The following is a 25,611-nucleotide window of genomic DNA, read 5'->3' on the forward strand; positions in this document are numbered from 1 at the left end:
CCCTAAATGTAGAACTTGGCATTTATCCCTATTAAATTTCATTCTGTTGTTTTCAGCCCAGCACTCCAGCCTATCAAGATCACTTTGAAGTTTGTTTCTGTCTTCCAGTTATCAATGGAACCTTCTCAAACTGGGGAGAGGCAACGAGTGGGGTGCCGCAGGGCTCAGTCCTGGGCCCAAGGCTCTTCAACATTTTTATTAATGATTTGGACGAGGAGGTGCATGGAATGCTGATCAAATTTGCAGATGACACAAAATTGGTTGGGATAGTTAATACCTAGAAGACAGAAACAAACTTCAAAGTGATCTTGATAGGCTGGAGTACTGGGCTGAAAACAACAGGATGAAATTTAATAGGGATAAATGCCAAGTTCTACATTTAGGAAATAGAAACCAAAGGCACAGTTACAAGATGGGTTATACTTGGCTCAGCAACACTACAAACGAGAAGGATCTTGGAATTGTTGTAGATTGCAAGCTGAATATGAGCCAACAGTGTGATATGGCCACAAGAAAGGCCAATGCTATTTTGGGCTGCATTAATAGAAGTATAGCTTCCAAATCACGTGAGGTACTGGTTCCTCTCTATTCGGCCCTGGTTAGGCCTCATCTAGAGTATTGCGTCCAGTTCTGGGCTCCACAATTCAAGAAGGACACAGACAAGCTGGAGCGTGTTCAGAGGAGGGCAACCAGGATGATCAGGGGTCTGGAAACAAAGCCCTATGAAGAGAGACTGAAAGAACTGGGCATGTTTAGCCTGGAGAAGAGAAGATTGAGGGGAGACATGATAGCACTCTTCAAATACTTAAAAGGTTGTCACACAGAGGAGGGCCAGGATCTCTTCTCGATCCTCCCAAAGTGCAGGACACGGAATAACGGGCTCAAGTTAAAGGAAGCCAGATTCTGGGTGGACATCAGGAAAAACTTCCTGACTGTTAGAGCAGTACGACAATGGAATCAGTTACCTCGTGAGGTTGTGTCCTCTCCCACACTAGAGGCCTTCAAGAGGCAGCTGGACAACCATCTGTCAGGGATGCTTTAGGGTGGATTCCTGCATTGAGCAGGGGGTTTGACTCGATGGCCTTGTAGGCCCCTTCCAACTCTGCTATTCTATGATTCTGTGATCCATTCCTTCCTCCAAGTTTACATCTGCAGGATTCAGTTTAAAGCCCTCCTGATGAAGTTCTTCATGTTGTGGCCAAACAAATTCTTGATTCTATGATTCAGTCAAAACCAGCCATTGCTCTACAGGAGCTCTCCAAGGTGGTGAACCCTATTCCCAAAATGGGCTCAGCACCTTGGATAGCTCTTTTAGAGTTCTGGCTGGTTCTGACCAAAACCCAGAATGGAATCACAGCCCCACTGAAATCAGAGCCACCAGCCTCAACTGCATATGTGGAAACTGTAGTCCTATTTGGGCATTTAAGATTGCAATCTTATATGCATACCTACATGAGAGGAAGTCCTATTGAACACAATTATACTTACTTCTGAGTAGGTATGCATAGGATTGCACCATCAGCCTCAAACATTCCGCACTGCATGCAGTGAGAGAGCAAGGACACACTCACTAGCCTCACTCCCTGCCTGTCATGTTCCCAATGGCCTGTCTCCTCTGCCGTCCATGTGTTGGGAATGGAGAGTCTGCTCTATGTGTCTATACTCCCTATCAACCCGGTTGACCTTCTGCATAGGCTCAGATCAAGAGCAGCAGGGCGGGGTGGGGGCAGGAACATGGTATCACAGGGGGCCTGCTCTCCAGGGTTGGAATCAGAAAGTGGGGAAGGGAGGCCCAGCCCTCACTGGTACCTAGCAGTCCCTGGGTTCCCCTTTCTACCACTGATTTTTCTTCTAGAGGTTTCTTTTTTTAGGAAGCTAAGGATCAGGCTTGCTTGCTAATCTCTGTGCCACAATCCTTCCCTATCTCTAGCTGGGCACAACACCTGTCACCCAGAGAGAAAGAATCTGCGTACACACAAAACAGCTGTTGGCAGGTACTTGCTAAGGCATGGGCCTTTGCCCCTCTCCAGCTGTTTTCAGGGGTACAGGCTCTCCCCTCATGCTAATCAAATAATCACTCCACTTATTTACATGGGGGACAAGAAAAAAGCTGCAACCTCAAAAAATGGATGGTTGGGGGCAAATACCCACACAGAGAAGAGGAATCTGCTCCAGCTGAACTAGAAGATACATAAGGAAGTGAGTTCCCAGAGAGAGTGATCAGAGCAAGCAAACAGGGCAATCAAACAGAAGTTTGTCAGGGGGAGTTCGGCAGGGGAGGTCAAGGGGGAGGTCCCTAACAAAAAAATGTTCCTGTAACACACACTTATATAGTAGGGGACTCTGTTGTTAATCTTCAGGGAGGACAGGACAAAGCACAGGCTATTCTAGTACAGTCGGAAAGGCAGAAACAAAAAGGGGCTATGGATGGAAAGGATTCCCCAGTGGTGGTGACCTGAAATGTGTGTGTTCTTGCCTGAGATCAATATAGATGTGCAATACGTGCAAGGTGATTGCATGATTGGAAGAAAAATTAGTATACTTGAGCAATGAATGTCAACTCTCCAAGGAATAAGAGAAGACAAAGAGTTCTTAGACAGAATGGCAGAACTTCAACAGCAGAGAGAAGCACAGGAGAAGGAAGAGCAACAGCAAGTTGAAGCAGAAATGGTGAACGCTGAGGTGAGGAAAGCCAATGAACAGGAAACTCCCATAAAAAGGGTGACAAGAACAGAAGAACTAAAGACAATCATAGAATCATAGAATCATAGAATAGCAGCGTTGGAAGGGGCCTACAAGGCCATCGAGTCCAACCCCCTGCTCAATGCAGGAATCCACCCTAAAGCATCCCTGACAGATGGTTGTCCAGCTGCCTCTTGAATGCTTCTAGTGTGGGAGAGCCCACAACCTCCCTAGGTAGCTGATTCCACTGTCGCACTGCTCTAACAGTCAGGAAGTTTTTCCTGATGTCCAGCCGGAATCTGGCTTCCTTTAACTTGAGCCCGTTATTCCGTGTCCTGCACTCTGGGAGAATCGAGAAGAGATCCTGGCCCTCCTCTGTGTGACAACCTTTTAAGTATTTGAAGAGTTGCCTCTCCCCAGTTTGAGAAGGTTCCATTGATAAGTACTCTTTGAGTCCGATTCTGTAGCCAACTGTGAATCCACCTAATAGTTGTTCCATCTAGCCCACTTTTAGCTAGTTTGTTAATCAGAATGTCATGGGGTACTTTGTCAAAAGCTTTGCTGAAGTCAAGATATATGACATCCACAGCATTCCCACAGTCCACAAGGGAGGTTATCCTATCAAAAAATGAGATCAAATTAGTCTGACAGGATTTGTTCCTGACAAATCCATGTTGGCTTCTAGTAATCACTGCATTGATTTCAAGGTGTTTACAGATTGACTTCTTTATAATCTGCTCCATAATTTTCCCAGGGATGGATGTCAGGCTGACTGGTCTGTAGTTCCCAGGTTCCTCCTTTTTGCCCTTTTTGAAGATAGGGACAACGTTAGCCCTCCTCCAGTCGTCCGGCACCTCACCCGTCTTCCATGATTTTGCAAAGATAATAGACAAAGGTTCTGAGAGTTCTTCCGCTAGCTCCTTCATTACTCTTCGATGCAGTTCATCGGGCCCTGGGGATTTGAACTCATTCAAGGAAATTAGGTGTTCTTTGACCATTTGTTTATCAATCTCAAACTGCAATCCTGCCCCCTCAACTTCTGCTTCACTTTTTCCAGGGGGGTCATAGATCCGCTTTTGGGAGAAGACCGAGGCAAAGTAGGAATTGAGCACTTCAGCCTTTTGTTTGTCGTCTGTTATCAATTTGCCATCCTCATTAAGCAGTTGAACCACCATTTCTTTCCTCTGTCTTTTACTACTCACGTATCTGAAGAAAGCCTTTTTATTGCTTTTAGCATCCCTCGCTAATCTCAGCTCATTCACAGCTTTAGCCTTCCTGACGCCATTTCGGCACTTCTGCGCCACTTGTCTGTACTCTTCTTTTGTAGCCTGGCCTTCCTTCCACTTCCTATATGTATCCCTTTTTGTTTTCAGTTCATCAATAAGCTTTTTGTGGAGCCACATTGGTTTCCTCTGTTGTCTTCTATCTTTTCTCCTTGTTGGAATTGTTTGTAACTGTGCCTTTAAAATTTCATTTTTTAGATACTCCCACCCATCCTGCACTCCTTTTCTTTTTAGGCTCCCTTGCCACGGGACCTTACTTATTATAGTTCTGAGTTTATTAAAATCAGCTTTCCTAAAATCCAGAGTACGTGTATGGCTACGCTCGACTTTTGTCTCCTTCATAATCAAGAATTCAAGTATGACGTGGTCACTTTCCCCCAGAGTTCCCGTAACTGCCACTTTATCCACTAAGTCATCCCTATTGGTCAATAACAAGTCAAGGATTGCTGACCCTCTAGTTCCTTCCACCACTTTCTGAAGGAGAAAGTTATCACCCATACATGTCAGGAATTTCTTGGAAGGGCCGCTTTTGGCAGTAATGGTCTCCCAACAGATATCAGGGTAATTGAAGTCCCCCATCACTACTACATCACACTTCCTTGAAACACTGGCAATTTGTTTCTCAAAAGTTTCGTCCTCGTCTTCTCCTTGATTGGGTGGTCGGTAGTAGACTCCGATTATCATATTCTTTTTATTCCTAGCCCCATTTATTTTAATCCAGACGCTCTCGACGGGGCTCCCAATCTCATCCGCCTGTATTTCTGTGCAGGGATAGGTATTTTTAACATATAGTGCAACTCCACCTCCCTTTCTATTTCTTCTGTTCTTTTTGAACAAGTTATATCCTTCAATTGCTATATTCCAGTCATGGGAGTCATCCCACCAAGTTTCAGTTATACCTATCAAGTCGTATTTGCCTTCATGTAATAAGAGTTCAAGCTCATTCTGTTTGTTTCCCATGCTCTGGGCATTAGTATATAGACATCGAAGACCATGTGTTTTATAGTCTGGCTTTGTTCCTACCTTGTTGCAGACACTATTTTGGGACTCTGTTGGAGCTGTTCTCTGTACTGTGGTGCATTGGCCTTCATCCATTGTTGCCTCAAAATTTACGTCTCCCACCCCCGCAAGATTCAGTTTAAAGCCCTCCTGATGAAGTTCTTCATGCTGTGGCCGAACTCATTCTTTCCAGCCCTTGTGAGGTGCAACCCATCCCTTGCCAGCAGTCCATGTTCCAAGTAGCGTAGCCCGTGGTCCCAGAATCCAAAACTCTCACGACGGCACCACTTTCGAAGCCAGTCGTTCATCCGGAGTATTTTTCTTTCCCTTTCTAATCCTCTTCCAAGAACCGGGAGGATGGATGAGAAAACTACCTGGGCCCCAAAGTTCTTCAGTTTCCTTCCCAGAACTTCAAAGTCTGAAATGATTTCTTTGTAGCTCTGCTTGGCGACATCATTTGTTCCCACATGGATGAGAATAAAGGGGTATGTGTCCGTGGGCTTTATGAGCTTCGGTAACCCTTCAGTCACATCTCTAATCTGTGCTCCAGGGAGACAGCACACCTGGCGAGTCCATGGGTCTTCACAACATACTTGGGTTTCAATCCCACGCAGCAGGGAGTCTCCCACAACGACTACTCTTCGCTTCTTCTTGGTTGACCTACCTTCTGTCTCTTGGTCACTGTTGCATGGTGCCTCCTGTACTTCTTCCTCTGCAAACTGTCCTTCAGTCTCATTCTCCAGAAGCTGAAAGCGGTTGCTTAACTGCAATGGCTCCACCGGTGCAGAACGCCCTCTAATTCCTCTTCTAACTGTCACTCTTTTCCAGGGAGTTTCCTCTTCATTGGCTTTCCTCCCCTCAGCATACTCCACTTCTGCTTCAGCTGGCTGTTGTTCTTCAATCTCATGTGCTTCTTGTTGCTGTTGCAGTTCCACCGTTGGGTCTAAGAACTCCTCGACTTCTCTTATTCCTTGGAGGGTGGACACTCGCTGCTCAAGTCCTCTCACTTTTTCTTCCAAAAGTGCCACCAGCTTGCACTTGTTGCAGGTGTACGCCATGTTGAGCTCAGGCAGAAACACGAACATTGCACACCCTTTGCAGGTCACTACCTCTAGGGACTCCTTTCCATCCATAATGTCGATTTCTGCTTTTGTTTTTTTCCTTTTTGATTATAGTAGAATTGCCTTTGCTTTGTTGTGTCCTCTCTGAAGGTACACAACTATATGAGGATGTCTTAAGGGAAAGTAATCTTTTGGGGTTTTTTTTGCTTTTGTTTGGTGGTGGTTTTGTGGGGTTTTTTTTTCTCTCTATGCTTTTCTTTTTTCCCCCACCTCTTTTTTATTTTTATTTTATTTATTTATTTTTATTATTATTATTATTATTATTTAGAGGCCTCCCCCTTGGCCTCCCCTGCCGAACTCCCCTGCCAAACTCCTGTTTGCTCTTCCTGTTCGCTCGCTCCCTGGGAATCTGGCTTACTTTTCTAGCTCCTCCTTGAGCTGGGCCAGCTGCTTTTCCCTGCTTCTGCTCAGCTCCAAGTCAGCAACCAGAATGAGCACTGCACCAGTGGAACCAGTAGAGCTGTGTAACCGCTTTCAGGTACTGGAAGATGAGATTGGAGAACAGCCTGTAGAGGAAGAATTACAGGGGGCAGCAGTGAGCAAGAGGCAGAAGGTCAGTCAAGCAGAGGCAACAATACCAAGGCCTACAACAACAAGAAGAGAAGTCTAGTCATTGTGGGAGGCTCCCTGCTGTGTGGAATTGAAACTCAAGCATGTTGCGAAGACCCATGGATTTGCCAGGTATGCTGTCTCACTGGAAGACAGGTTAGAGATGTGACTGAAAGGTTGCCAAATCTAATATTTATTTATTTTATTCATAATTTATTAATTAAATTTATATACCACCACTAACCCTAATAAAGCCCACTGACACAGATCCTTTATTCTCATCCATGTGGGAACAAATGATACTGCCAAGCAGAGTTACGAAAAAATCATGTCAGACTTTGAAGCTCTGGGAAGGTAGCTCAAGAACTTTGGGGCCCAGATAGTTTTCTCATCAATCCTTCCAGTTCTTGGAAGAGAAATAGAAAGTGAAAGAAAAATACCTCAGATGAATGACTTGCTAGGTGCTGATGTGAGAGATTGGGATTCTGGGACCACGACCTATGCTACTTCCCTCCCCCTGCAGGTAATTAAGACTCCAGCTTGCTGGAGCCATTTGCAGAGTTGGGTGGGAGGGAAAAGAAGGCGCAGCTGCATTGGCCAGTTTGAAACCGAAACCTGATTTCTTCCCTCCCCCTGCAGGTAATTAAGACTCCAGCTTGCTGGAGGCGCGAGCCTTCGGCGCGAGCCGAAGGGCGAGAGCACAAGGGCTCTCGGCCTGTGGCTCTCGGCCGTGGGCGTGAAGCCGCCAAACGGAACTCTTTACTTCAGAGGTAGAACCCCAGCCCCGGACCGGTCTTCACCACCTCTGCTACAAGACATGCTCTCCTGCACGGTCGGGCTATTAGTCTGGCAATGTGACTGCCTTAACTTACCCCATCTGTCTGCACTTCACTGCACCTACCTTCTTGCTTCCTGATACTGGTCTTGGCCAGGCCAGTTCTGGCTGATCCCGTCCTGCGCATGTCTTACTTCCCTGCCTACTTGCTATCTCTCTCCCCATTTCTTCTCCTAATTCCTTTCTCACCATATCTGTTCCCCATGGCTCGCTCCAAGCTCATCTCTCCCAACCTAATTCCTATTCGGTGTCTCCCCCCCTCACAGCTGCCTTTCTCGTGCTCCTTATGGAACTGTCGCTCTATTGCTTCCAAGGCCCCTGTCATCCAGGACTTGTTCTTCTCTAGATCTCTCCACCTCCTTGCTCTTACTGAAACCTGGCTTCCTGCCCATGATACCGCCATCTCTGCTGCCCTCTCTCTTGGAGGACTCTCTTTCTCTCACTCGAGTCGCCCAGAGGGTCGAGGTGGTGGTGTGGGTCTTTTATTATCGAGTTTGTGCCAGTTCCAGCCTCTTCCCATTCCACCTTCACACTGTTTCTCCTCCTTTGAGGCACATGTGGTGAGACTCTTCACTCCGCTGCGACTGCGGGTTGCAGTTCTCTACCTCCCCCCTGGCTCATCCTCTAAATTTCTCTCTGATCTCGACTCGTGGCTGTCCTTTCTCCTCTCTGACAACTCTCCTACTCTGATTTTAGGTGACTTCAATATCCATGTAGATGACCCTCACGATGCTGCAGCTCTACGATTTCGCTCCTTATCTTCCTCTTACGATCTTAAGCTCTGGTCTGAAGCACCCACACATTCCCTTGGACACTGTCTGGATCTTGTCCTCACTCAGAACTGCTCTGTCCTGGACTTTTCTATCGCTGACTTTCCTCTGTCAGATCATCATCTAGTCTCTTTCAATATTACTCACAATCCCCCTCCTTCACGTCCCGCTTCTCGCCCTTGTCGTGACCTGCATTCTATCAACTACGAGGCTTTTTCTCAGTCTTTAGCCTCCTCTCTTCCTTCTGTCTACACAGCCGTCTCCTTGGACTCAGCCGTCTCCTCCTTTAACTCCTCCTTATCTTCAACTCTTGATAATCTTGCTCCATCTACAACTCGGATAGTTCGCCCCTCTCAACCCCAACCGTGGCTCACCTCTTTCCTCCGCTACCTTCGCTCTTGTTCCCGGGCAGCCGAACGCCTGTGGCGTAAGACCAAGGACTGGGCGGACTTTGTCCACTACAAATTTGTTCTCTCCTCTTTCTCTTCTGCCATTTCACTGGCCAAACAGCAGCACTACTCAACGTTGATGCAGTCAAATGCTAAGCACCCTCAGCGGCTCTTCGCGTCCTTCAATTCTCTTCTGAAGCCTAATCCGCCATCTCTCCCCGCCTCCCTGTCTGCCAACGACTTTGCCTCTTTCTTCAATGCCAAAATCCAAACTATACGCTCTGATCTAGCCAACTCTGCTCCGCTTCCAGCTCCTGTCCCTCACCTGTCAGTTCCTCCTTCAACTCTCTCGGCATTCCCTTTGGTCTCAGCTGATGAACTGTCTAAAATACTGCGCTCATCGAAGCCTTCCACTTGTTCCCGTGATCCGATTCCCTCTCGTGTCTTTATTAATCTTATCCCCACTATCCTCCCGTCCTTGCTTCACATCATTAATTCTTCTCTGTCCTCTGGTTCATTTCCTTCTGCTTTTAAACATGCTACAGTCTCTCCCATTCTCAAAAAACCCACTCTTGATCGACTATCCCTGTCTAACTACCGACCTGTCTCCCTCTTGCCCTTTGTCTCAAAGATCCTGGAACGTCTGGTCTACTCTCGTTGTCTTGACTTTCTCTCTAATAACTCTGCTCTGGATCCCTTTCAATCTGGCTTCCGTCCTTTGCATTCCACTGAAACAGCCCTTACCAAGATCACCAATGATCTTCTTACTGCCAAGTCTAAAGGCCATTATTCTGTTCTTATTCTCCTTGATCTAACCGCAGCCTTTGACACGGTTGATCACGATCTTCTCTTAGATTCCCTCCACGACCTTGGACTCTGTGGCTCTGTCTATAACTGGTTCGCCTCCTATCTAGAGGGTCGCTCTTTCAGCGTGTCGGCTAACGGCAGCTCGTCCTCCTCTTTTCCCCTTTCAGTTGGGGTTCCGCAAGGCTCGGTGCTTGGCCCGTTGTTGTTCTCTCTATACATGTTGCCCTTGGGCAAGCTCATTCAATCTCACGGCCTCCAATATCACCTGTATGCCGATGATACACAATTATATCTTTCATCTCCGGAACTTTCTCCAGATGTTCACGATCGTATCTCGGCATGTCTTTCTGATATCTCAGCCTGGCTGCTTCATCGTCGTTTGAAACTTAACATGGCAAAGACTGAATTGCTAGTTTTTCTTCCTAAACCTTCTCCTCACCTCTCATTCTCCCTTACTGTCAACGATGTCACGCTTACTCCGGTCAAGGAAGCTCGTAGTCTTGGCTTTATATTTGACTCCTCGCTCTCCTTTACTCCTCACATCGAGGCAGTAGCTAAATCCTGTCGTTTCTTCCTGTATAATATTGCCAGGATTCGACCATTTTTGTCTGTCTCTTCTGCCAAGACTCTCGTTCACGCACTGGTTATCTCTCGGTTGGACTACGGCAACCTTCTTCTGACTGGCCTTCCTTCGTCTCACATCAGTCCGCTGGTCTCTGTCCACCACTCTGCCGCTAAGATCATCTTCTTGGCCCGCCGCTCTGACCATGTCACTCCACTTCTGAAATCTCTTCATTGGCTTCCAATTCACTTCAGAATCCAATATAAACTTCTCCTACTGACCTTCAAAGCTCTTCACTGCCTAGCTCCTGCCTAGCTCTCCTCTCTCATCTCACACTATCGCCCCGCTCGGGCTCTCTGCTCCTCTGATGCCATGCTTCTCGCCTGCCCAAGGACCTCCACTTCCCTTACTCGGCTTCGTCCTTTTTCTTCTGCTGCCCCTTACGCCTGGAACGCTCTTCCAGAACACTTGAGAACTACAAACTCAATCACTGCTTTTAAGACTCAGCTCAAAACTTTTCTTTTCCCTATAGCCTTCAAATATTGAGTTTGTTCTGACTTTACACTGTTGGTTTTGCCCTACCCTGTGCCTGTTTACACTTCCCTGTGCCTGTTTGCATTCTCCTTCCCTCTTTATTGTTTACTACAACTTATTAGATTGTAAGCCTATGCGGCAGGGTCTTGTTATTTACTGTGTTATCTGTACAGCACCATGTACATTGATGGTGCTATATAAATAAATAAATAATAATAATAATAATAATAATAATAATAATAATAATAATACTTGGAAGATGGACTGCTGGCAAGTGATGGGTTGCACCTCACAAGGGCTGGAAAGAATGTGTTCAGCCACAGCATGAAGAACTTCATCAGGAGGGCTTTAAACTGAATCCTGCAGATGTAAACTTGGAGGAAGGAATAGATCACAGAATCACAGACCCTGCTCAATGCAGGAATCCACCCTAAAGCAAACTTGACAGATGGTTGTCCAGCTGCCTCTTGAATGCCTCTAGTGTTGGAGAGCCCACAACCTCCCTAGGTAACTGGTTCCATTGTCGTACTGCTCTAACAGTCAGGAAGTTTTTCCTGATGTCCAGCCGGAATCTGGCTTCCTTTAACTTGAGCCCATTATTCCATGTCCTGCACTCTGGGAAGATTGAGAAGAGATTCTGGCCCTCCTCTGTGTGACAACCTTTTAAGTATTTGAAGAGTGCTATCATGTCTCCCCTCAGCCTTCTCTTCTCCAGGCTAAACATGTCCAGTCCTTTCAGTCTCTCTTCATAGGGCTTGGTTTCCAGACCCCTGATCATCCTGGTTGCCCTCCTCTGAACATGCTCCAGCTTGTCTGCATCCTTCTTGAATTGTGGAGCCCAGAACTGGATGCAATACTCTAGATGAGGCCTAACCAGGGCTGAATAGAGAGGAACCAGTACTTCACGTGATTTGGAAGCTATACTTCTATTAATGCAGCCCAAAATAGCATTGGCCTTTCTTGTGGCCATATCACACTGTTGGCTCATATTCAGCTTGCGATCTACAACAATTCCAAGATCTTTCTCGTTTGTAGTATTGCTGAGCCAAGTATCCCCCATCTTGTAACTGTGCATTTGGTTTCTATTTCCTAAATGTAGAACTTGGCATTTATCCCTATTAAATTTCATCCTGTTGTTTTCAGCCCAGCACTCCAGCCTATCAAGATCACTTTGAAGTTTGTTTCTGTCTTCCAGGGTATTAGCTGTCCCACCCAATTTGGTGTCATCTTCAAATTTGATAAGCGTTCCCTGCACCTCCTCGTCCAAATCATTAATAAAAATGTTGAAGAGCACTGGGCCCAGGACTGAGCCCTGTGGTACCCCACTCGTTGCCTCTCCCCAGTTTGAGAAGGTTCCATTGATAAGTACTCTTTGAGTCCGATTCTGTAGCCAACTGAATCCACCTAATAGTTGTTCCATCCACTTTTAGCTAGTTTGTTAATCAGAATGTCATGTGGTACTTTGTCAAAAGCTTTGCTGAAGTCAAGATATATGACATCCACAGCATTCCCACTGTGCACAAGGGAGGTTACCCGATCGAAAAATGTGATCAAATTAGTCTGACAGGACTTGTTCTTGACAAATCCATGTTGGCTTCTAGTGATCACCGCATTGATTTCAAGGTGTTTACAGATTGACTTCTTTATAATCTTCTCCAGAATTTTCCCAGGGATGGATGTCAGGCTGACTGGTCTGTAGTTCCCAGGTTCCTCCTTTTTGCCCTTTTTGAAGATAGGGACAACGTTAGCCCTCCTCCAGTCGTCCGGCACCTCACCCGTCCTTGTCTTCTCCTTGATTGGGTGGTCGGTAGTAAACTCCGATTATCATGTTCTTTTTATTCCTTGCCCCATTTATTTTAATCCAGACGCTCTCTACAGGGCTCCCAGTCTGATCCGCCTGTATTTCTGTGCAGGGATAGCTATTTTTAACATATAGTGCAACTCCACCTCCCTTTCTATTTCTTCTGTTCTTTTTGAACAAGTTATATCCTTCAATTGCTATATTCCAGTCATGGGAGTCATCCCACCAAGTTACAGTTATACCTATCAAGTCATATTTGCCTTCATGTAATAAAAGTTCAAGTTCATTCTGTTTGTTTCCCATGCTCTGGGCATTAGTATATAGACATCGAAGACCATGTGTTTTATAGTCTGGCTTTGTTCCTACATTGTTGCGGACACTATTTGGGGGCACTATTGGAGCTGTTCTCTGTACTGTGGTGCATCGGCCTTCATCCATTGTTGCCTCGAGTCAAGAGTGTCTTGATTAAAATAAATGAGGCAAGGAATAAAAGGAGCATGATAGTGAGGAGGAACCACCATATGGGCCCTGGGCAAACTAAGTTCATGGGTCATCCCTAAAAATGCCAACCTCATAAATGCCCAGTCAGCAAACGAGGGATTTTCTCTGCCCCTTTTATTCCAGAATAGGAAGTATGCATCCACAGAATACACGAGTAGTCTGTTATTTCAAATAACTTGTATAACATATTGCATGGGGCTGTATTTCTTCTTAGTTTTTAAACATGTTTTCTATTCTTCTTGAAATGGTTCTGGTCACCAAAGTCATGGGAAGATTGTGGGCTTGTTATATGCCGAATCCAGATATCCCCAAGGTAGCAGGACAGTGAATCAGAAAACAATTCAGAGGTTTGAGAAACTGAAATATTTGTCCCCAAGATTATGGTGCTAACTTCTACTTGGGGATCTTTCTTGGGCTTGATCTTGATTTTTCCAGTCCAATATGGATGTTTCCGTAGCACCGTTCTTTGTACAGTGGATCCTCTTGTTCCAATCTCACAGTTTCAGAAAACAAACTATACAGCAGGGGGTGGTCACCTTCTGCTCCATCAGGTGTTGTTGTCCTGAACTCCCATCATTCCTCACCAGTGGTTATGCCTGCTAGGGCCGATGGGAATGGATGTCCAGCAACAGCAACATATTGAACAAGTCTAGAGCTAAGAGAAGAGCATGCTATCTATGGCAGGGAGAGGCGGGACAAAGAACACAGGAAGCAACTGCCTATCAAACTCTTAGGCCACCACTGAGCAAATTAGAGTAAGGGGACAGATGGAGAGATGATTGCTTGAAAATCCCACAGCCGCCTGCCTGGCCCTGTGGGGGCGGAGATCCATCTCCATGGCCTAGACTCACTCTGCATGCCGCCCTTTAAACCTCTAATTCCTGATGTGAAGGCAGCCTGCTGGGGAGGAATTAGACAGTGCTGCAGAGATACACTGAGTACTAAAGAGGGCATAAACGTGCAAAGCCCCCTGGCAGGGTGTGCTGGAGCAGCACTTGGCCTTGAATTGTTTAGGAAGGGAGGGGAGATGCTAAAGGGGACGGAAGCAGGCATACGAAAAGAAAGGCATGCTATGGCTGGTGGCAAAGGGGCAGGGCAGGGCAGGCTGTGTGCTCTGTATCCCAAAGCAATTTTTGATGTTTGTACTTTGCATCAGGTAAATTCACCCCACCCCTCCGCACACCTGTTTGCATAGGTTTCCTTATTTTGAATTATTCTGCTTTCAAGGTTTGGGTTTTCAAATAATTCAGAATCTGTTGCAAAGAACAATTTTATACAAAAACAAAAATATGGAGAAAGGAACTACAGCTATGAAGCCTGCGCATAGCTCTGCTTCCCCTCTCTTCCAGAAAATGTCAAGGTACATGGGAAGTAGGGCTGTGCACGGACCCCCCGAACTGCTTCTCTTCCAGATTCGCAACTTCCGGATTGGGTCCACTCCACTCCGCAGCGATCCGCCTATGGTCTGCTTCGCTTCACTGCGGAGCTCCGGATCCGGATCGGAGCTTCGTTTTTCCTCCCATAGACTTGCATTGAAATCCAAATGCCTATAACTTTTTTTCTGTTAATGTTAGAAACCTCAAAATTGGCACCATGAGACCTTATCCATGTATACACATTCATGCCAAGCCTCAAGCAAATCCAAGCATCCCCTGACTTTCGGGGAATTTTTGAAAATCTGACACCCCATTTTCAGAAATGGGATTTACTCCGACATTTTTACAGATACAAACTTGAAAGTGGGCACCCTCACAAGGAAGTGAGCCAAGGATTGTTTCAAAGCCAGTAATGCAAACCGTCCCTGTGAGGCGGGAGCAACACGGAGAGATGCCTTTTCTTTTTCATTCCATAACTAGGGGACTAGGAGGATAAGAGTAAAGCTTTGTGATTCTTGCTTCAGAGTTGACTGACTGCACTGTGATCACAGCCATTAATAACATTAATAATAGCAGTACTAATTAATACTACTACTACTACTACTACTAATAATAATAATAATAATAACAACCACAACAATAAGGAGTTGAACCACAATGAAAGCCTGCCTGACTTCACTGAAAAGGGAAAGCCAGGAGAGTTTGGGCTATGGGGTGTATAAATGTAATAAATAAATAAATAAAGGAGGGGTGGAATTAAAAGTAGCAATGTTGCTGAATCACAACAACAAGAAGAATTTTTTTTAAAGAGCTATGTCTGTCTTTTACCAGTAAGAGGAAAGTGGACGTGCCCAGGGGGAGGGGGAACTGTGCCCATTTGACAGTCTTTAAGAAGCTAACTTGCACTTCAACTCATGACAGGCATAGCTTCTCCACTGGTTAACCTTTGGAGGGTTCTGATTACCCTCCAAGGGCAGGAGTGTGCACTGGGCATGTCCACATGCCCTAGGGGACCTCATCCCCTTGCACCACAACTATTCAATTGTTCACCAAGGTTAGGGTGGATAGCAGTGCTGTGTTTCCAATATTTTATTTATTTGCTTAGTATATGATTTCAGGTTGTGTTTGTGTGTTTGGTGGGGCTGTTTCAAAAAACACTGTGGAAAGTCCGTTCAGAGACTAAGGGCGTTACTAGACGAGGCTCTAGCGCGCGTTACCTTCCGCAGTCACGTCGAGGCTTCCAGATGACGTTCACGAGGATCCGCCGTTATCCTGCGGCGAAGCCTCTTTCTCCCGACTTTAAAAAAGTGAGTTCTAGTGCGCCTTTTCCTGCCGTCCCGCGGTAATTTGGAGTACGTGTGGGAGGATGTGAGGTCACTGCGGTCCGCACTGGGCAGGAAAAGGCGTGCTAAGGGGGAGTGGTCAGCGGCTTCGGTCAAGCCGCCTCCGCCATTTGCGCGCAGTCTGCCAGCTGGGGCAGCGCGGCGGAGCGTCTTTTTTTTTTTACTCACCCACTGATAGTTTGCGCAGGAACGGAGGAACGGAAAAGTGGCTAGTGTGCTGCTGGGGTGTGTGGGGGATGGGTGGGGGATGTGCGCCTGTTCTAGTGGTTTTTTTTTATTTCCCCAGTGACAGTTTGCGCAGGACCGGAGGACCGGAAAAGTGGCTGGTGACTCCTTGCGGTGGGCAGCTACCGTGGCCGCATAATGGCGGTGCTGTACGCTGCCTGTTAGTGTGGATACCAGGCTGGCAGAGGGCAGAGCTGTTTGTGGGCTGCTGCCATGGCTACGGCCAGATGTGGGTTGGCTCCTTGGGATGGGGCAGAGGGCACAGAGGCGATCATCGCCGCCGACACCTCAGAGGCATGATGGGAGATGTAGACACAGAGTGGCCATGCAGACGATTGACCTCGGGTCATATGACACCCGCCACGACCCCCATCAGGAAGTGAGCGCATCAATGTTGACCCTCAACAGCACCAGCAGCACTTCAGCTGGCACTGGCACTGCCGCCGCTGCCGCCGCCAGGGCCGGCAGCGGCATCGCTGACGGCTGCGCAAGTCTTTCGGACGTGCGCAAACCGTGCAGCGAGCGAAAAAAAAAGCCGCGGCAATCAGGCCGGTGTGGCTGCGCAACCGTGCTCGCGGCGGCAGCAGCACAACCGGCGCAAACTTCCGCCACAAATCGAAGGCAGGTGTGGAGCATGAGGCGTCACGGCTGAACGGGAAAAGCCGCTTTCACCGCTCCTCAACGACGGAACACCCGGTAGGTCTAGCAACGCCCTAAGAAACAAAAATTTCCCAGTATCCCAAGTTACTAAGTATCCCATTTTGCTTATCTCCCCCCTCCAACTTTGGGATTGGAGGATGCTTCATCAGGTGATCATGACTGGGAGTTGAATCTGCCTCTCAGCACGTCAAAAAAGGTACCTCTCCCACTTTTTTTATCCCACTTTTTTTACCCTATTTTTTAAAAAAATTATAGCAAGCAAACTGCAACACACAAAGTGCTGAAAATAGGCACAAAATGACCCCCACCCACGACTCTCTAAGCACAGCGAGTTTCAAATAGCTAGCTTGAAAAACAAAAAAGTTATCCACTAATCTTTTCCACAATGCAATCCTATGGGAGAAATTATCCAAAATGGCGGGTGGAGCGCTCCGCGAGAAGAGGAGCGATCTGCTTATGGTCTCTTCTCTTCGCCATGCTTCTCCAGCCCCCTGATCCACTTCTCCTTCGCCTGTAGCGGAGGCGGATCACCCCGCTTCGCTGTTGCTTCTCTAACCCCAAGAGAAGCGGATCACAGCCCTAATGGGAAGCTCTTTTATACCAATTTGACTATTGGTCCATCTAACTCAGTGTTGTCTATAGACTGGCAAAGGCTCTCCAGGGTTTCAGGCAGGATTCCTACCTCAAGTTGCCAGGGATTTATTGAGCCTTTTGCATTCAAACCGTGTGCTGTGCCACTGAGCTACCGCCTCTTCCAGGCATGTGCTCTGCCCTGCCTGGGCTCCACTCCCTCCCTTATCTCTATAGAGGTAGTGGCAAACTTCTGGAGTGGCAAACAGATGCTACTGCACTTGGTTTGAGCCAAGAGGCAAAGGAGGGTTGCCATGGAAACAAGCTATTTTTTTGTTAAGGAGGCACTGAAGTAAGCAAGCCTGTGAGCTTACCATTAGCTTTTCAGCGGGGGGGGGATGGGGATGATGACAACAACAGCTACAGTCCCCATGCAGATTTAAATCACCTTAAAAAATCCTAGGCTGGTTAGCCAGGGAACCCATTTGTTTAAATTTTATAACAATTGGAATAGACGAAATTGTTAGATTACAGCTTGAGTGAGGAACAGGTACTAAGAGAGACACAATTATCTACATACTCCAATGAGAAGCACTCTTTACAGAGGCTACTGCTTTGTGCAAGGTGTGGTCTGGCTGATTTGGATCTTACTTCGAACCTCTCAGTCCTTCTATCTATGCCCTCACTCCATACTGATCCCTATTCTTCAGTCACAATTCTCCTACTGCTGTGTATTCCACTAAAATAGAGAGAAGCCTCAGAATTCCACTTCTTGAGAATCTCACTGTTAGGAGAGTACCCTGGCAGCCCTATGACTTCACAGCCCGACATGCAGGTGACTGGTCCCCAGGCATCTCTACTTGAACAGCTCATCCTTCCACCTCCCCCACCTTAAGAGAGAAATTTAAAAGGCTCATATTGGGACAGGGAAAGTGAGCTGGAAGGAAGGCAGCAGTGAACCCCAAGGAGCAGTCTCCACAGCCACAAGAGTAGCTGTAGGAGCCCTGGAGATGGTTCCTTAAAAGGTGCTCTGCTTATAACACAGGGCAAGACTGCAGCAGAAGAAGGTGTTAATCAGGTGAGCTTCCTCCCCACCCCCCAATTTCCCCTGTGCTGTCAGTGGGAGGGGAGAGCTCCAGCCACCTGACCAGCTGCATCCCACTCTCATTCTCACTCAGCTTTGGAAGAACACAAACTCATTGTGGTTGGAAAGATGTGTTTGAGGTGTGGTGTAGTCCAAAACGGGGCAAGAGGTAGATCAGTATCTACTGGTAGATCTCCTGACTGATCCGTAGTAGACCAACAAGGATTTCTGACTCCCAATTGTTTAACAATAGCAACAACAAAATGACTCTCTCCCATCCTAAATTATACTGCTGAAATGAAGGCCATGGGAGGGGCAGGGGAGAATAGCAGTAAGAATTTTGGTGTGGAAAAATATTCAGTATATTCATTAGAAAAACTATAAGCTCCACTTACTTCTGGTACTCAAAACAAGTTCCTGGGCTCAGAATTATTTGGCTATAATTGTGTATCGTTTGTACCTGGCCCCAACATGTCAGTGCTCTAGTAAAAAATAGAAGCATATCCCACAAGCCTGAACTCTACCCTCCCCACTGTAGGCAAGTGGGTGAGGGTGGGGAGCACATTATTTTTAGAACAGGGATAATGATGTCATCTGCTGGAGCAATATTTACTTGCAGGCTGGCTGGCTCATGAGCTTAGAACAAGGGGCTTTTGCATTTTGATATTGGTTGTGATGATTGGCTCACATTCAAAACTTGTGGAGATAGAGGAGACCAAGACAGTCACTCTATGTTGTTCAGTTACCTTATCTATGCTAATAAATTGGCCCAAACAAAGGGTGCAGCTTAAAAACAAGGGTGGGCAAGGGATGGAGGGTGAGTCTCTGCTAGCACAAACGGCAGGAAAATGTGAGAATAGAGCAATACAAGAATTTCCAGAGGGAAATAAAAGAGAGGGAGGAAAATAATCAACAGCACTGAAATACTACGCCTGGGGTCTATAGTGTCGTGCCTGGGGGCACCAATGTGGCCACAGACACCTCTCTTGATGCCCACCAGGCTCCCTGCTCCTCCTGATTTTATTAACTGGGAGGCATGCAGCAAAATGAAGCAATGCCATTCAGCACCATTCTTAGAAAATAAAAATGGTGAGTTTTTTTGTTTTTGTTTTGAAGCATGCCCCGGGGTGTTGTGGGGAGTCCTGGGGAGGCTAGAGTGGGGTGGAAAGGGTTACTTTATGTATGTGATTTGTATTTGTGGCAGGAGGGTTGGCTCAGTGGTGTGTGTGTGTGTGTGTGTGTGTGTTACTCTGAGCATCACCAGTTTGCTTTTTGTGAAATGGGCATTTTGTTGTGCTTTGTGGGAGCAAATGTGTGATTTGACATTTGGGACTCAGGCTCCACCTCTACCTTGCACTCAGTGACTTGGCTAAGTTACTTGTCTGAGCCTCATAATTTTGCCTGGTGTGAAATGGGTGTTGGAGCAGAAAACTGTGGGTTTGAAAGAGAGTTTTTGTGTTTTGGAGCTCAGAGACCACCTGTGCCTTGTACATAGATTCTTGGCCAAGTCACTTTTCTTTTAGTCTACTGGGAAATGTGTTTCCATTAGGGCTGTGCTCCGCTTTGCTTAGGGTCGTAGAAGCATCATCGGAGCAGCCTGATTCACCTCCGTTAAAGGTGGAGGTGAAGTGAGTTGGGAGCAGGGTGAAGCATCATGAAGCGGATCATCCACTCGCGGAGCGATCCTCTTGTCGTGAAGCTCCACCTGCCATTTTGGAAATTTTTCGCCATAGGATTGCATTGCCCAAACTAAGCGTGTTTAACTTTTTTGTTTTTCAAGCTACATCCTAGAAACTTACTGTGCTTAGAGAATGATGATTGGGGGGTCATTTGTTTTGATTTTCAGAAGTTTTCATTGTGCAGTTTGCTTGCTATTAATTTTTATAGAATGGGTAAAAGTGGGAGGGTGTTGGTTTTTTAAGCGATGAGAGGCAGATTCAACTCCCAATCATGATAATAAGTGATAACCTGATGTGAAGCATCCTCCAATCCCAATGTTGGAGGGGGGATTAAGGCAGAGCCACCAAGAGACAGTTTTTCCTTTCTCTGTCTTTGTGGGTTGGAGTTCGTGGAGAGAGGAGGCTAGTTAATTCTGTGCTGTAGCTGCGTTTGTTTGGAGGAGATAGGATTTAGCTTGGGGGGGGTTGTTTCTGACTTCTTGTTTAGCTTTCCTGTACTCTGTGTTTTGCCTTAGTTTGATTTATATAAAATTATAATTGTTCATTTTTGGAGTGTGTGTTTGTTTCCCAACCCCAACCCCCTGTCTTTTAAACCCTGTGTTCTGTGTCTGTGTCTATTCATTTTCCTTATTTCTTCTATATAAAAAAAGATAAAAATAAATTACACAAAAAAATCTATCCTCTCTTTCTCTTACTTATTCTGTGTGGGTGTGTTTGTTTGGACTGTGTGTGATTGTGTGAGTGTTTTTGCTGTGCACTGTTTGTTAAGTGCAAAAAGCAAATAAAGTTTGACCATTTAAATAAAGTTTGGGCAAAGCACTACACAGTTTTGCCATTTCCCCCAATAATAAATACATTTATTATTACTATTAATATTATTAATAATAATAATTATTATTGATAATGAGAAAAGGCATCAGGCGCCTGTCTGTGGCTGGGTGTGGTGAAAGCAGTGGGCAAGGCAAGGCTGGTAACAGTAAGCAGGCAGCCTTTCCTGCTGTGAAAATCAAACGTTCAAGTCCTTGGCTAGGTGCTCCTCAACAGAAGCAGGAAAAGAAGCAGGCAGACGTGAACGTTTCTCCAACTTGCACCCGGCATTCGCTTTTTGAGGGTGGGAAAAGTGCCCCTTTGCAAGAGGCAGCAGCAGCCTGCCACCTGTGCCCGCCTGCCTGCCTGCCTGCCTCCTCTGCCTGGGTGCCATTATTGTGGGGTAGCTGGATCTGCTGGGACTTACTCCCCCAGAGATCTATGGCTTACCTGTGCAATGTACTAGTTCTTTAATGCCCGCCTGCCTGCCTGCCTGCCCGCCTCCTCCACCTGGGTGCCATCATTGTGGGGTAGCTGGATCTGTTGGGACTTACAACCTCAGAGATCTATGGCTTACCTGTGCAAAGTAGTAGCTCCTTAATGCCCGCATGCCCGCCTCTCTGCCTGCCTCCTCTACCTGGGTGCTGTCATTGTGGGGTAGCGGGATCTGCTGGGACTTACTTCCCCATAGATCTATGGCATAGTCGTACATTGTATGTGTGTGTAGCACCTCTCTGCCTGCCTCTCTGCCCTCCTGGTGCCTGGGAGATGTAGATGCGCTGTGTGGGTCAACCCCACAAGGCTCTTGCATGCTTGCTCCCAGTGCTTCAGGCGGTGGCAGTGCATAGCCACCGCCTGCTGGCACTCCTCTTCTGTGCCCGCCTCACAGGGCTGGTTTATATGTGCCTTGCATTGACTCAGGGCATTAGTCCTTCCTGGTGATGAAAAGGCAGCTGCATTGCTGCTGCGCTCACCCTGTTTTAGACTTCTTGAAGTTCCTCGTTAATTTTTGAAGTGTTGAAGATTCTTATTTAGGTTTATCTTTAAATATTCCCCACAATTCAGGGCATGTTCAGATTTCCTTTGAAATGGCCATGAATAAGGATCTATTTAGAAGCCCATTTACCTGTCTGCAGCTTACAAAATCCCTGAGATAGATGCATTTCTGAAAATGGGGTGGGGTGATATTTCAAATATTCCCCAAAATTCAGGGAATGCTCGGATTTCCTTCAAAATAGGCATGAATAATGCTCTATGTGGAAGCTCTCATGGTGCCCACTTACAGGTCTGTATCTGAAAAAATCCCTGAGATATTTGCATTTCTGTAAATGGGATGGGGAATATTAATACAAATTCCCCCAAAATCAGGGCATTCTCAGATTTCCCTGAAAATGGGCATGGATAAGGATCTATGTGGAAGCTGTGATAGTGCCCATTTTCAAATTTCTAACTGCAAAAATGATGGAGATAACTGTATTTCTGAAAATGGAGGGTGATATTTCAAATATTCCCCAAAATACAGGGGATGCTTGGATTTCCATCAAAATGGGCACGAATGTGGATAAGTTTAGAAGCTATCAGGGTGCCCATTTTTAAGTTTCTAACTTGAAAAGCTTTTGTGAACTGCCCAGAGAGCTTCAGCTGTGGGGCAGTATATAAATGTAATAAATAAATAAATAAATAAATAAATAAATAAATAAATGTGATGGAGATGTTTGCAGGTTTGTTGATTGGGGTTAGGGTTGAGGGTTAAAACTTTAAAAAATCGTTAAAAATCAGGGGATGCTCAGATTTACTTCAAAATTGGCATGAATGAAGATACATTTATAAGCTCTCATGGTGGCCAGTTGCAAGTGTGTATCTGAAAAACTAAAGAGATAACAGCATTTCTGAAAATAGGGGGCAATCTTTTAAATATTCCCAAAAAATCAGGGGATGCTCAGATCCACTTCAATATGGGTATGAATGTAGAAGCTCTCATGGTGCCCATTTTGAAGTTTCTAACTTTAAAACTAAAAAAGTTATAGGCATTTGACTTTTTCAATGCAAGTCTATGGGAGGGAAACACAGAGCTCTGATCTGGATCCGGAGCCCCAACACGGAGCGGAGCAGACCATAGGCGAACCAACATAGGGTGGAGCGGTCCTGATCCGGAAGTTACAGATCAGGAACCAAAGTGGATCGGAGGGTCTGTGCACAGCCCTAGTTTCCATGGCCAGGCCTAGTATCATGGCCATTTTGTGAATGCCCCATGGTAGTGACTTCATGAATGCACCCATGACATTCTTAAACTTCCAAAGGTGCCCACCAATCCAAAAAGGTTGGGGACACCTGTACTACCTTTTCTTTGAATAGTTTATTATTTCTGGCTAAAAGTTTAAATGATAAAATGTCTTAGGAAAATTGTTTGCATTTCCAATTAAAAACTAAAGATTGCATTTCAGGTAGCTAAAGCTTGTTTTTGTTAAACAAATACTCAATGTATAGTGCTTTACAAGTCAAATTTATGCATAACTATCCAGAAATAAGCGCAGCTTTCAGTGGCACTTACTCCCAAGAAAATACACTTGTGATTGTCGTCTAAGAATAATTTAAAAAAATAGTTTAGAACAGTTGGAAGTTAGGTAATGTAATATAATAAGAGTACATCCGATTTCTCCCATTCACTCCCTTTTGAACATAGACCTTTACATGTTCTGGGCTGGTTCACATGACATGAGGGTTGTTAATAAGCCTTAATAAGGCTGTGTGCACTGGTCACATGCTGGCCCGAATTACATCATTATGAAATGTCCTGTTTGACTGAATTTCTCCTTTGCTAAAGACAAGGCCATCTACTAAGCAATCTGCTCAATCTACACCCAAGCAAAAAGCTGGTGCACCACAGAAAAAGAGGCCATGGAACAAAAACTAAGTAACAACTAAGTAAGCCAAGTGATACACACTACAGAAAAAGGAAAGAACAGGGAATTATTGAAATACTACATTTGCATTTTAGATTTAGCTATCTTTACTTGGAACTAAATACCAAACAGCTTTGGTTTGATGGGAGGCAGGAGGGGGTGAGAGAGCTGTCTTCTAGAAACACAGCTGTGTGAACTGTCATGATGAGCTCCTGCACTACAAAATTTACCATTACACAACTGTCTTTAAGCATAACACAATGCTTCATGAAACTTTAGAAACTGAACACATCATCTGGATGTAGATATGATTTCAAGTAGTCAGTGGTAGGACTTCAGTGCCATACATAGGTTCTTGCTCCTCCCACAGATTAGCAAAACTAGAAGGAATTGAGTCTAATTGTGCAAAATTGTAATCGGATAGACACACAGCTCAGGCAACATTGGTGAGCAACAGGTCAAAGAGGCAATGGAATGCAAAAAATGATAACACTTGCTCCAAATCTTTGAATCCTTAAGCTTGAATCTTTGCAGGAACTCCCTAGATGTAAACCCATATACCTGCTAGTTTAAATACCTTGCCCAACAGCACAACACCTACAGCAATGGAGACTTAGATCCTACAAGGACTTAGACATGCTCAGGCCCATTGTTTCCTATTGGGTTAGGTGAATAGGAAGATCAGGCTGTAAGCAATAATAAGCAGCATCACTAGTACAAAGTAACCACATTACAGTAGAAATGAATTTGAAGGAAATGTTCCATGCGGCTATTCCAGACGTGCTTGCCAAAAATTTAATCTCTTTTTTAAAATGTTTTATATGTATCCAACTACTTAGGGGCATTAATAAGAAAACAAAACATATTCTTCAAGAAGAGCAGTATTCTTCAGGCAGGGGTTGGCGACCTGTTGCCCTAGGGTTGCATCTTCAGAGTAATTCCAGGCAGTCCTCAGCTTAATTTCAAAAGCCTTCTGCTAGGGTGACCCTATGAAAAGGAGGACAAGGCTCCTGTATCTTTAACAGTTGTATTGAAATTTCAGCAGGTGTCATTTGTATATATGAATAACCTGGGGAAATTCCCTCTTCATCACAAAAGTTCAAGCTGCAGGAGCCCTGCCCTCTTTTAAATCTGGTCACTCTAGTAAAGCTCCTGCACTTTAACTGTTATGATAAAGAGGGAATTTCACCAGGTTCCATATATATACAAATGACACCTGCTGAAATTCCCTTTTCTATGCAACTGTTAAAGATACAGGAGCCCTGTCCTCCTTTTCATAAGGTCACCCTACTTCTGCAAAAGGCTGATTAGCTCAGACTTTTGGCAACAGCTACCTATCCTTTCCCTGGCAGCCCACTGAATGGGGAGGAAGAGAGGGAGGGAGACACACATGACTTCGGCCAGCCTTGGGTGGGTGGGTGTGAGCAGAAGCAGGTACTTAAACATCACCACAGTAGTACTCCTCTTTGGTAATGTTCAAGTTTTCTGTAACTTCTAGAGTTCAGTATGTTACGTCAGCATTGTCAATATTTAGTTTTTTGAGGTACCAGAAATAAAACTTGGTGCCTATCTGATCCTGTCCATATTTGAATTGTGCCTGTATGGAGGCAGGGTAGGTGAATATATGTGTTGCTTATTACAATCCTATGGGGAAAGCAAATGATGTGTGTGCATGTGGCATCCGTGCGTGTGTGTATGTGTGCAAATCCAATCCTAAAACATACACTTGATAATGGCTTCTTTAAATGCAGTTTATCACTGACTTTTCTAAAGCATTCTGTTTGCAAAGCAGCCAGAATGGCTATTTGTAGCTTAGCATTATTAGATCCATGTATACATCCCCACTCCCTATTTCTGCAGAAATGACTGTCCATACGTGGCCAAAGCCCCACTGCAGATCTGCAGTCACTGCGGGGCTTCCACGCAAAGCTGCGCAGAAAAAATCAGGGACTTACCCCAACTTTTTATGTGGGAGCAAGGTCAGTTCAGCTCTTCCACTGTCAGACCTTGCTCTGGGGCTGATCTGGGGGTGGTTCTGGTGGAAGACAACCAGGGACCGGTCGCTGGAAACCAGAAAGAGTTCAGATGGCTGCTCTGGTACCCAGATGACTTGCTTGGCATTAGGATTACC

This window comes from Elgaria multicarinata, chromosome 7 (genome assembly GCF_023053635.1).
Source record: "Elgaria multicarinata webbii isolate HBS135686 ecotype San Diego chromosome 7, rElgMul1.1.pri, whole genome shotgun sequence".
Classification (NCBI taxonomy): domain Eukaryota; kingdom Metazoa; phylum Chordata; class Lepidosauria; order Squamata; family Anguidae; genus Elgaria; species Elgaria multicarinata.